The sequence below is a fragment of the Octopus bimaculoides genome, chromosome 1 (assembly GCF_046866305.1).
Source record: "Octopus bimaculoides isolate indiv1 chromosome 1, ASM4686630v1, whole genome shotgun sequence".
NCBI classification, from domain to species: Eukaryota; Metazoa; Mollusca; class Cephalopoda; order Octopoda; family Octopodidae; genus Octopus; species Octopus bimaculoides.
In genome coordinates, this window is record NC_142928.1 from 119,583,737 (window position 1) to 119,596,966 (window position 13,230).

At 36.3% G+C, this 13,230-nt stretch overlaps 1 protein-coding gene across 6 annotated transcripts in view; it reads right to left on the reverse strand.

Moving 5' to 3' along the window:
• Nucleotides 1-13,230, reverse strand: part of LOC106879694 (neuronal acetylcholine receptor subunit alpha-10) — a 246,874-nt gene that overhangs the window by 33,926 nt on the left and 199,718 nt on the right. The gene's annotated exons all lie outside the window — the stretch shown is intronic.

Consider the following 13,230-nt stretch of genomic DNA (forward strand, 5'->3'; position numbering starts at 1 on the left):
AATTTCGGGTATGTGGAGTGAAATCGAGTATTACTGACTCTATTCCGATGCCGCAAAGATCGAAATATGTTTGTTTAAATGTCTTGATTCAGTCACGTTTATAATATATACTTCTATACTTCAAATAATTTGAATATCTACTGCTAAGAGCATTCATTTTTGTTAATATAATTCTCACTTTCGTCAGCAATTAAATAGATTTATATATATAATATACATATTAAGTTATAATTACGTATTTCCATCTTCTTGAAATACCTACAGGTGTGGTATAATGCTTTTCAACTCGTAGTATATTATATAATATAACCTGAAATATTATTCGGAAATCAAATAAATCCATAATTTAAATTGTACATATTTTGCTGGAAATTCTAAGATATTTTCTCGCTGTTGGAGAAAAAGATATTCAAGACATTGATCGCTAAACTTTAACATACTAACTGCGATATAAAAACATACGGAAAGTAACGACAGGAAAAACATATAAATCTAAAATAAACACATCGCATCACCATTTTTGAACATGAAGTAAACAATCATTGTAACTAAAGAAATTGACCTAATTTAATTATATCACATTAGACATTCGTTACATCCATTTAGAGATGATGATTGTTAGTAACAAGGTTTGACATATACAAGAATATATTTTCAAAGAGACAATGAATAAAAAAATGTTAAATAAATCGTTATTGATTAGACAATTAACAAAATTCATCTCCTTACTAATTAATGGGCACAAAAACTGAAAAACAAAGATGAATGCAAAATATACCAAAGATATGTATGCCTGTGAGTGTGTTGTATGTGTGTATAAGGTTTTAAATGAGAGGAGAAAAAAGGCAGAGAAAGAAACACAGCATGTTTCACAGAAGCGTGCAGAGAATTAGATATAGATACATGAAAACAATAAAATATCTGCAGTTCAGCAGTACAAGGTAGAAGGATTGACTATTAAAGGTGACAGTGTATCGCCGCCCCCACATCAAAGTAAAATTGAATTAAAAAAACTAGAAATTAGGTTAACAGACTTTAGCATTTAAGGCATAAACAAATGAAGAGAAAGGTATTGAAGTATTTATGTAGTGTTTAATGAATTTCAATAATTTGAAATGTATATAGTGTATGCTAAAATCGAAATATAAGAAAGTACGAGGTACTAGGCAAATATTGAGTTCTAATCTTAAACCATTTTTCAGAATGTCCCAATCCAGGTTTTATATTTATACCTGACTATGTATTTATTTACTCCTTGGTTTTTCACTAATTGGAATTCTTTCTATAAAGAAGTAGCCAGTTTGTAACAAACAGACAAAACTTTCAATGCCAAAAGGTTGATAACAGCAACTGCGAACAGCTATATGCTTTGCATTAGGATGGTGCTACCTACATGTTCTTTGGTCATTTCCCGTGTGTGTAATCACCGCTTTTCAAGATTATTACTTAGTTAGTAACCTAACCAATCATTATAGCTACAAATGAATTTATCATTACTCGGGAGAAGTTTTGACTTTTGAAGCAGTTGCGGATAACATTTTAGTTTCCTGGTTTTGAAACACCATCCACACAGGTCCTGTTGACAATGGCTGTGCAGGCGTATTCTTGAAAACAATTTTGTATAACCATTCATTTATCATTCTACTGTAATAGAAAAAAATCTACCACAGAAATATTGTGACATCATTGTGACAATGATTTGATAACGAAAAGGCGTTTGACTTTAATCCCAGCACTTTGTTACCGAAAACATTATATCTCAAACATGCTACTGTAGTTGCTGTCATCCTAAGGCAAACAACGACACAAAGACTCACTCAGTCATCAGCTTTGGAACAGCAAGATAAATGTTTCCTAACGTTTTCAAAAGAAACGTTCCAAGTAGATAATCTCCCCTTATTTCTGCTTCTTTTCTAACTATAACCACTGCATTTAATTTTACGAAATTTTGTCTTAATGTGTGGTTTCCTTAACAATATGTATTACCTGCGTAACAAACAATTATTATTTATTTTGTGATGATTTGTATTTTTAGGATGAAAATATATACAAATTTATACACACTACATAATTAATAATGACATAACCTTCAAGACAAAACTCACTGAAAGGTCTCTAAACGCCACTTATCCTCGAGTTCTGTCAATACCTAGTTTTTGACAAATATGTGTTAGTATATGTGTTATGAATAAAGATACAGCAACAAAATATATCGTGCAAATCTTTTAAAATTATGGCAGTCAGAGCTGTTTCCTTATGACAGGGTTTATTTCGCAATCAATTTGTAATATAATAATATATAGCGAACCCTACTAGGAATGTGCATCATTGAATGCTTCTGACGCTAATTGAAATCTTTCAGCGAAACTGTGGCATCGAGAAACATTACGTCCGAAAGAAGATGATAAATGTCATATGAGCGACATATATCACTGATATAGCATCTGTTTAACAAATGCACCAACCAAATGTTTGTTCCTCAAAAGCAACATATTACGAACAGATTAAGTACTCTTGAAGAAACATTCAGTTCTGAATTTGTTGCATTCTACACTAGAATTGTCGGATGAACCTATCGCAGCAAATGATTGAATTAGAAATATTCCGTACGCCAAGAGCAGGAAATAGCTATGAAATACCTGTTGAACAAAAGAGATAGGAGAAATACCCAAGAGGCTGAGATTAGTAGCTGTTTGGAAAATGTTACACTGAGACTACCTTCTAATTCAATATTGCGTTGTAGTTAAAAGGCTATAGAATACCAGTGTCAACATGACTGCTAAGGAAGAAATACGCCAAAAAGTATTCCTGTCTTCTAGATTACTCATGTATTTTAGACACAATAAATATTCATATTGAAATCTATACTAAATTCAAGCACCACAGGCCTGTCATAGTTCTTTTCGAAAGCAGGAAAGAAAATGTATGTAATATAGGAGTCAACTTCACAGTGACAGCGATTATTTCAGTTATTGTCAATGAAAAGGAGAACACTTATGAAAAAGCATTTCGGAAAACAAATAGACTGTGAACACCTTGGTAATTTAGTTGAAGCATTCTATGAATTTATTTGTATGGGGAGCAGTGAAAACATACAACGTTTTCCTAAAATTACAAGTTGTAACTCAATTGTTACTGCTGACTAACTCCTGATAACAGAGTTTTCTTGCGAAAATTAACCACCACTTCTCAAAAAGAAATCGTTATGAAAGAGTTAAGACTAAAAGAGACAACAAATAATGTATACAGATACATTCTAAGTGAATCATTTGAGAATATGATTTTCCCAGAAACGCGACGAAATAGAACGGCATCATGTGCAGGTGAATAATTATGTATCGTCCTTGCGAGACTAATATTAAAAATCTCTCATAAACAACATTATTTGTAAATGAGTAATTCAGTATTGATGCTTGCAATTAACCTTCGTACACCCATCCCATTTTTTCTTATGAATACTATATTAATGAATTTTTAATTCAATAACAAAAAAGAGCAACTTAAATACTCTAGTCCTCAAAATAAATTACTATTATATACACTATTTACTCAAATCCGATGAAAGTAATGATAAATACCATTAATATATTAGGTAGGTATTTATACTTTCGTTTAAGTATTCAAATATAATCTTCCAGCAATATTTAAATAATCAACGTATCTAAACAAGAAACATGATTGACTTGCTGACTGCTTTCAGATAAAAAAAAAACATGTTATTTTCATCGTCGTTGGCTTTAAATAATCTAGAATATATGCGAAAGCATTTTCAAAAATGATTTCCTCCGAAATTTACACACCCAAATATGAAATATAACTATTATTTTCCAGGATAGAGCGATGAGAAAAAAATGAGATTATATTATATTACACAACTTGTAACAGAGAGGCTTTTCATGAATTAAGTCGTTAGTTAGTCGGATAATTTACAAAGGATTAAAACAGATTTACCTGTAAGAAAAAGTAAACAAAAGGATTTGTGATATGATCGAACCGTAACATAGTTGCAACGCATATAATCTAAATCCGAAATAACATATTCCCTTTATGACACATAACTGACGAAGTGAAATCCTAATTATATCTCAACACATGAATGTGCGCTCAGAACTGGAAACGCCTTGTCGGCTAGATATAATATGACTTGAGTCCTATCAAGCCAAAGAATGCGCTAGAAGCATCCTGTTGTGGTCCTTAACGGAATACTTCATTTTTATTAGCTGATATATATATATATATATATATATATATATATATATATATATATATATATATATATATATATATATATATATATATATATATATATATATATATATATATGCACATATATATGCACATATATATATACATACATATATATGTGATTGTGTGTGTGTGAGTGTTTATGTATTTGTATATGTTTGTATTTATATATTTCATTTATATATCTAAAAGATATATTTATCGGCAAGGAAACCAATAAACTGCTGCTATTGAATGAAAATCTCTTATGACACTGAACTCTATCCCATATCACCTTATGTATCTCATCACCTTAATTTTAGAAACCAGTGATTTGGTCCAATACTCACCTATGGTATTGATCACAAAATGAGGTATAAAATAAAAACATGGATAAACCCAGTTGAAGAAATTCCTAAGCTCTTTTCATTCCATTCTAGTTACTATCTGATGATCTAAAACGGACTAAGACCACCATCTACTCCTTCCATTCCTCAATTACAGCTTAAAGTAGGTATTCTCACTCAAAAGATTCCAATAATGTATTTATGACCATTCTTAAAATTTTTGTTTGCGAATAGTTATGAACATACCTGTAATTTCGATAAAGAAATGATAGAAGTTGAGAGTTCCTGATATATTCAATCTTGTAAATATTGACTTCAAATTTTGGCAGTAGACCAGAAATTTCAAGGGAGTAAGTAACTTGATTACATCAACCTCAGTGCTCAAATGCTATTTATTTTATTAACCCCTAAAGTATGAATGGCAAAGACGATTTTAGCGGAATTTGAACTCAAAAAATTATTCAATCTTTTAAACATTGTAAATACTAATGACACTCTAGTTGAAGTAACAAGAATTTGAACTCTATTGTCAGAAATAAAAATAATTGGTTGTTTTATATTGTGGTTTGATAATTCAAGGTGTCAGAATAGAAATGCATTCAAATATATAGAACATTCGAACCACTTTGAAATTTATGACAAACTTTGTGATTAAACAATTGAAACCTCTTTGCCATTTCCCATAAAAACAATTAAAATCAAAGAATATGTCACGCATAAATAAATTCATCAATTCTAATGGTATCGATTGCTTCAAGAGAAGAGATCCTGTTCTTTTTTCTTTCAATAATTGTTCGATACCACACACACAAGTATTACGTTCTTCCCTGCTTTAACACGCGAAGTATGTACACACACTCTCACACATGCATACATGCACACGCACACACACGCATATATCTATCTATCTATCTATCTATCTATCTATCTATCTATCTATCTATCTATCTATCTATCTATTTATTCATCTATCTATCTCTCTCTCTCTCTCTCTCTCTCTCTCTCTCTATATATATATATATATATATATATATATATATATAGTTATACATACATATTTACACGTATATACAGCACCCATACTTTCATGCATACGTACATATGTGCATATTTATATGTGTTTGCAGGGGTGGGGGGTAAAGGAGCGAGGCCGTGTGGTTTCAGGTTTGGCTCATGTATGTAAGACTGTTGCTATCTTCTACTTTTGGTTTAATTCATATAGGTATTCTCTCTTTTCCTCTCTCTCTCTCTCACTCTCTCACCCATTCCCTCCCTCTCTTTCACTCTCTCTCTCACTCAACCTCTCTTTCACTCTCTCTCTCCCTCAACCTCTCTCTCTCTCTCTCTCTCTTTCTCTGTCTATCTCTCTTATTCCCTCTCGTGACAACATTTTGATTATATGGTATTTTTCTTGATACTTATGGAACAATTCTCAGAACATCCATAAACGATAGTACACTGTCTGTTATTTGTCATTTTATATTTATCTTGTTTTCTATTTTCTATTTATATTATGTATTCATATTTATGCTGTTTTCTTTCATCGTCCTGACGTGTATCGATAGGTTTGTCGTATTCAATCTGGATAAATTTCGGTATGTGTGTAGTCTTTGATGATTCCACTAGAGGTGCCGATGTTGTGGATATATCTAATTTGGATATGTCTAATTTGTGTTTGAATGAGATTTGTATGTTTGTTTATCAACAGTTTTCATGTAATGGATATGTTCATTATATGATTGTGGTTACTTGTGTAAATGCTTGTGGTTATAAGTGGCGTGTAGTCTGTTAACATATATAACTACAACTAATATGTAAATTTAAAGCGCACGTCTGAGCAATAGTCATAATATAAATACCAAATTATCAAGTATAATCAATGAAGAGGCAGAAAGTAAATACCACCAGCAAGGACAAATTCAAAGAATGAAGACGCAGTAACAATGTACTCATTCGTGCCCATAAGTGTCAATATACTACCAGATGAGTGTTCAGACAGTTCTACTCTCGAGATTGGTATGAAGTAAAACTCGAGTTACGGAATAACCAGGTTGCTTTACAAATGGGCGCACAAGATTTAGTCGGGATTTATTTACTACCCGTACTCCATAAAGAACTCCCAGAATTTGAAGGTGGTCTCTACAGGGATGATGCTCTGTTTGTAGTTCGAAACGCTTCCCACCGTAAAATCGAAATATATCAGAAGACATTACACAATTTTTTTCAAAAGCCATGGACTTACCATCTCAATTGAGCAAGATCACACTTCTATGAACTTCTTGAATGCAATTTGTAACCTCACTACTTCAGCTTACCAACCATACCATAAACCTAATAGCAATATTACTTATATACATGCGCACAGCAATCATCCTTCTAATATCCTTGATAACATACCTTATAACATTGAAAATAGGATTAACTCATTATCCTCAAATGAAGAAATTGTTAATAAGCATAAAGACTACTACAATCGGGCTCTTAGAAATGCTGGTTATAAATACCAAATTAAGTACAACAAATTTAACAATGATTTTTCCAATCATAACAACAGCTATATGGATATGAACTCCAATAAACACGCCACAATTTCTAAACACCATCATGAATTGGAGTACTCTGGCACAAAACTTAACTCTATGAAGTTTATTTGTAAATATAAATCCTCCATAAAAAAAACAAAAATTGCAACACCTATGGACCAAATAACAGGACTTTTACTAACCAGACATCTACCAATTCCTATATTTCTAATAAGACAAAGAATTATAATATCACTGGCAGTCATTACGAGAAAAACATTAACATAGCCGGAAATAATAAGACGAAACATAGTCTTTTCACATAAAATCTCTTATTTCTTTAAATACTCTAAATCCACCACACAACTACCTGCTTCAATACCAAGTTCATGCGGATAATTTATCCGTCCCTCTCCGACTTTCGTTTATGCAATTGAAAAAACCCGTATTGCTTATGGGATGAACGAATATATATATATATACATGCATTTATGCATGTATGTGTGCTAATAACCCTGTAAAACCAACAAAACTTGAAAATGCTTATTTCGTGATTTCCAGTCGATTTTAGACGCTTTTAGGTAGTTTTCATTTTTGCAAAACCACTATTCATTTTGAAGTCTAGATGGTTAATATAAGTGTGTGTGTGTGTGAGCGAGAGAGAGTGTGTGTGATATATATATATATATATATATATATATATATATATATATATATATATATATATATATATATATATATATATATATATATATATATACACATATATATATATATGTATGTATATATATACAAATCTCTCTCTCTCTATATATATATATATATATACTTATATATATAAGCAGGAAAGAATGATTATGTATGTATATATATATACACGCGCACATACACATATATATATAATATAAATATATATATATACATATATACATACATATACACACACATATGTATATATATATATATATATATATATATATATATATATATATCTATTATACATATTATACATGTATATCTATACATATTATACATGTATATGTATACATATAAGCATGTATATAGATAAGCAGGATGGTTCCATATATACTAAATTGTACAGGAATAGTGCCAGCAGAAACCTGTAGCTGCCAGCAGCAAGTGCTTTCTAAAAAACATAGTACATAACAGCTATCCTCCTTTTTCAGGCAAACGATTGTGTTTAACAACACTAATGTGGGTAAATCATATAAGAGGGACATACTCCCAGGTCTGTTGAGTGTTTTCTGAAACTACATATTTCGACGACAGAATCACTACTGCCATCCCCCTGCACAGAAGGACGTGCCATAGAACTAGTGCACACCAGTCCATTCCTGAAAGAATTTTTGTCTAGAAATCGTACGACAGATAACACGGTGGGGTGCTCACAATCAAATATATCCTATGTAGTATACTTGATGTCCTATGTTGTATACGAGATAGCCTGCAGTAAACGTGGGGCATCTTACATGCGGGGCATCTTGCACTTGGGACATATTTATCACTACACTAGTCATGGGGAAATATTTATCACTACACTTGTCATGTTGAATTCAATTAAGGATTCGCGTGAGTGCAAAGAAAATTATAAAAAAGTACAGAGCATCTAATATGTGTTCGATTGCCTAGATTGTGGACGTTACTTGGAATTTGTGTATCAAATGGATCATCAATATGCAATAAAATACTTCAGTGCCTCGAGAGAGTGGGTAGTGAGTGAATACGAAAACTAAGTTTAAGCATGGCTCTTGAATATTTGATATCTTGAGGAGGAAGAAAACTATTGTTTGTAATGAAATGTAATAGTCATTGGATGTTTCGTCATATTCTATTGCATAAACAAGGAGAGAAAAAGCCTGAGGAGATGCTGAAGGAAATAAATGAAGGAAATATATATAAAAAACATGTAAACCGTTGTGATAATAAATCAGGTAGAAGGTCACAGGAATCATAACTGTCTCACAGCATCACTAAGGCGTGCATAGCTTTCAAAGCTAACAAATACCAAGACCACCACAGAATGAATTATTTATTTTCCTTTTATTAGTCACAAATTTTGATCCGTTTATCAGTTAACATCATTTATATTATTACGGTGAACTGGTAGAATCATTAGCACGCCGGGTAATATATTTAGTGGTATTCCGTAAGTCTTTACGTTCTGAGTTCAAATTCCGCCGTGATCGACTTTGTCATTCATCCCTTCGAGTGTCGACAAAATTAGTACTAGTTAAGCACTGGGGTCGATGTAATCAACTCATCACTTCCTCCGAAATTATGGCCTTGTGTTAAAATTTGAAAAGTTATTATATTCCATAGTGACGACTAAACTTGTTACCTTTCAGTTGGAAATTGCGAATAGCCACCTTATAATTCTCACTTCACCATTTTTGGAACCAGTCAATGTTTCCTATGGTACAGTTCTATATTTAAGAGATAAGGGATTATGTACCCTATTTACATTATTTATATTATTTACATTCGACGGATATTTGTCCTTATCTTGTTTGTTGTTAACACAACGTTTCGGCTGATATACCCTCCAGCCTTCTTCAGGTGTCTTGGAGAAATTTGAAACCTGAGTTCTCATTCCTAAGGTATTTTTCGATGTTGTTATTATTATTATTATTATTATTATTATTATTATTATTATTATTATTATTATTATTATTACTGTTGTTGTTGTTTTTGTTGTTGTTGTTTTTGTTGTTGTTGTTATTGTTCAGGTCACTGCTTGAAATCGAACTCGGAATCTTGGGGTTAGTAGTCCGTGCTCTTAACCATTAAGCCATATACCCGTGGGCATATGGCGTAGTGGTTAAGAACGTGGGCTACTAACCCCAATATTCCGTGTTCGATTCCAAGCAGTGACCTGAATAATAACAATGATAATAATAATTACGTCGAAATATACCTTAGGAATGAGAACCCAGGTTCGAAATTTCTCCAAGACACCTGAAGAAAGCTGGAGGGTAGATCAGCCGAAACGTTGCGTTAACAACAAACAAGATAAGGACAAATATCCGTCGAATGTAAATAATGTAAATAAAGTAAATAAGGTGTTTCCTATGGTGTTCTCTATAAGACTGACAAGGTGAGTTAACTTCTTTAACTCTCGGTGACGGAGTAATGGGTCACTGGTGAAGATTAACTAAATCTGAAATCAAAGCTGATATGTTTCCATCTCGCTTACCGTTGGGAACTTATCTCCCTTGTCACTTGTTAGAAAAATGCTCTCAGGTGGCTAAAAGTTGTTTTGACTCTTATTTCTGGCAACTCCGGTGCTGACTAGCACCCCACGTCACTTTAATGATGACTATACTCGTTGCCTTTAAGTTGTAAATTGCGAATAGCCATCTTTATATATATATATCGTCTATTCAACTCTTTCTCTTTCCCTCCCGGCCCTTCTAAGCTTCTCTTCACTCTAGACATCCAGAGCCTCTATACAGTGATCCCCCACGACGAGGGGCTGCGTGCCCTGAAGTTTTTTCTAGACCAACGCCCCAACCCACAACCCGACACCTCCACACTCATTCGTCTGGCCGAACTTGTCCTATCTCTCAACTGCTTCTCGTTCGCGGGAGATATCTACCAGCACTTCTCGGGAGTGGCCATGGGGACGAGAATGGGCCCCAACTACGCGAACCTCTTCGTTGGTTATGTTGAGGCCCAAATATTCTCCAGTTTCACTGGTCCTACTCCCGAACTATACGGTCGGTATATCGACGACTGTATCGGTGCCACCTCACTCTCCCGCGAACATCTTGACTCGTTCCTCTCTTTCGTTCAGTCTTTCCATCCTGCCCTCCACTTCTCCTGTACTGTCTCTGACACCTCTGTCCCCTTTCTCGACATTTCGGTCAGGATCCTCCACTCCGCCCTTAGCACCTCCATCCACTACAAACACACAGACTCACACTCCTATCTCAACTTCTCCTCCTCCCACCCTAGACACACAAAACTTTCCATCCCCTATTCCCAATTCCTCCGTCTACGCAGACTTTGTAGCGACAGCCATGACTTTGAGACTCAGTCTCAACTCATGGCTCACCACTTTAGCCTGCGTGGATATCCACCCACCACCATCCACACCGCCCTTGCCAGAGCACGTTCTGTGGACCGTGCATCTGCTCTCTCCCCCCGAACCCGCCCTGCCGTTTCCCGCCTCCCTTTTCCCCTCACCAACCATCCCACCACCCTACCCCTCCAACGCTCCATTCTCCGAGCTTTTCGGCGCCTCCAGTCCGACCCCTCCACCTCCCACATCTTCCCTAATCGACCCCTCCCCTCCTTCAAACGAGCCCACAACCTACGGGACCTCTTGGTCCACAGCTTCTTCCCAAACCCAACCTCCCAACCTGGCTCGTTCCCCTGCTCCCGCCCACGCTGCCGCACTTGCCCTTACCTCTCCAACACCACCCTCCTCACCAGCACCCATCACCGACCCTATCGCATCACCGACTCCTTCACCTGCACGTCTACCAACATCATATATTGCCTCTCCTGCTCTCTCTGCCAATCCCTGTACATCGGACAAACGGGGCGCCGCCTGGCCGACCGATTCGCGGAACACCTCCGAGATATCAACGTCGGCAATGACACCCCGGTGTCACGCCACTTCCGTTCTGCCGGCCACTCCTTGCGGCAACACCTGTCTGTGTTTGGATTGTCCATGCACAGGGGCCATCCGGACTCCCGTTTGCGCCGTGAGCAGGGATTAATCTTCTATCTTCGCTCCTTTGCGCCACATGGGCTCAACTCCCCTCCACTCTTCATCTAACCCCCTCCTCCTGTCTCTCTCCCCCACCCTCCCTCCTACCACCCATCTCTCCCCTCACCCACCTCCTGCTCCGAATCCTACTTCTTTGTACGTCTCTTCACCTCTCTTCATACTTCTCTCCACTCCCACTTCTCTTCACCCCTACTCTTTCTCTCCTCTCTCTTACTCTCTCTCACTCTCTTCTCTCGTACTCCCCCCTCTCTCACTCTTACTCTCTACACTCTTACTCTCCTACTCTCCTACTCTCTACACTCTTACTCTCTTACTCTCTCACCCTTACTCTCTCACTCTCTTCTCCTCTCTCTCACTCTCTTTCTCTTCCTCTCTTTCTCCCCCATACCCTTCTTCCCTCTCTCTCACTCTCTTTCTCTTCCTCTCTTTCTCTTCCTCTCTTTTTCCCCCATACCCACCTTCCCCTCTTTCTCTCCCCCCCATACCCACCTTTCCCCTCTCTCAATCCACCTTCCCTCTCTTATACCCACCCTCTCTCCTCTCTTCCTCTCCCCTCCCATACCCATCTTCCCCCTCTCTTACATCCACCTTCCCCTTCTCCCTCCTCGTCAACACCCCCTCATAAGCTCATCCCACCACACCCCAACACACTCCTACTCTACCTTCCCACTCCACCCCATCCAATTCCTTATACCCACCACCCACCCCTACCCACATACCCCACCCTACCCACAGACCCCTACCTCTACCCCACCCTCAGCCTAACCCACATTCCACCCATGCCTTCCCCACCTCCCAACACCCTCACATCACACCACACCAATACCCTCGCATCACACCACGCACACCACACCAATACCCTCGCATCACACCACGCACACACTACAACTGACCAACTATGTCCTCCCTTTCTCCCTTCCCCATTTTCACACTACATACGTCAAGAACACCAGCATTCTACCTCCCACACACAGCCCCTCGTTCCCGATCACCGTTTGTTATCTCCCCCTTTCTTAGCTCTCCTGAAATAAGAATTTCTAACTTCCGGTCAGCCATTGTTATGATCGGCCATTATTATGATTGACCGTTGACTGAACACTATTCAATTTTTTTTCTCCGTGTTTTTCTCCTTGTCTCCGTATTCTTTCTGTTGAAGAGCGTAGCTCGAAACGTCAAAGACTTTCCGTATTCCCGAGTGTCATACTAATATATACTTTTGTTATTTACACCACCTGTCCTCGTCTGTTGTTATTATTTGTATATTCTCCCATATATATATATATATATATATATATATGTGTGTGTGTGTGTGTGTGTGTGTGTGTGTGTGTGTGTATATATGTATATATATGTATGTATGTATATATATATATATATATAT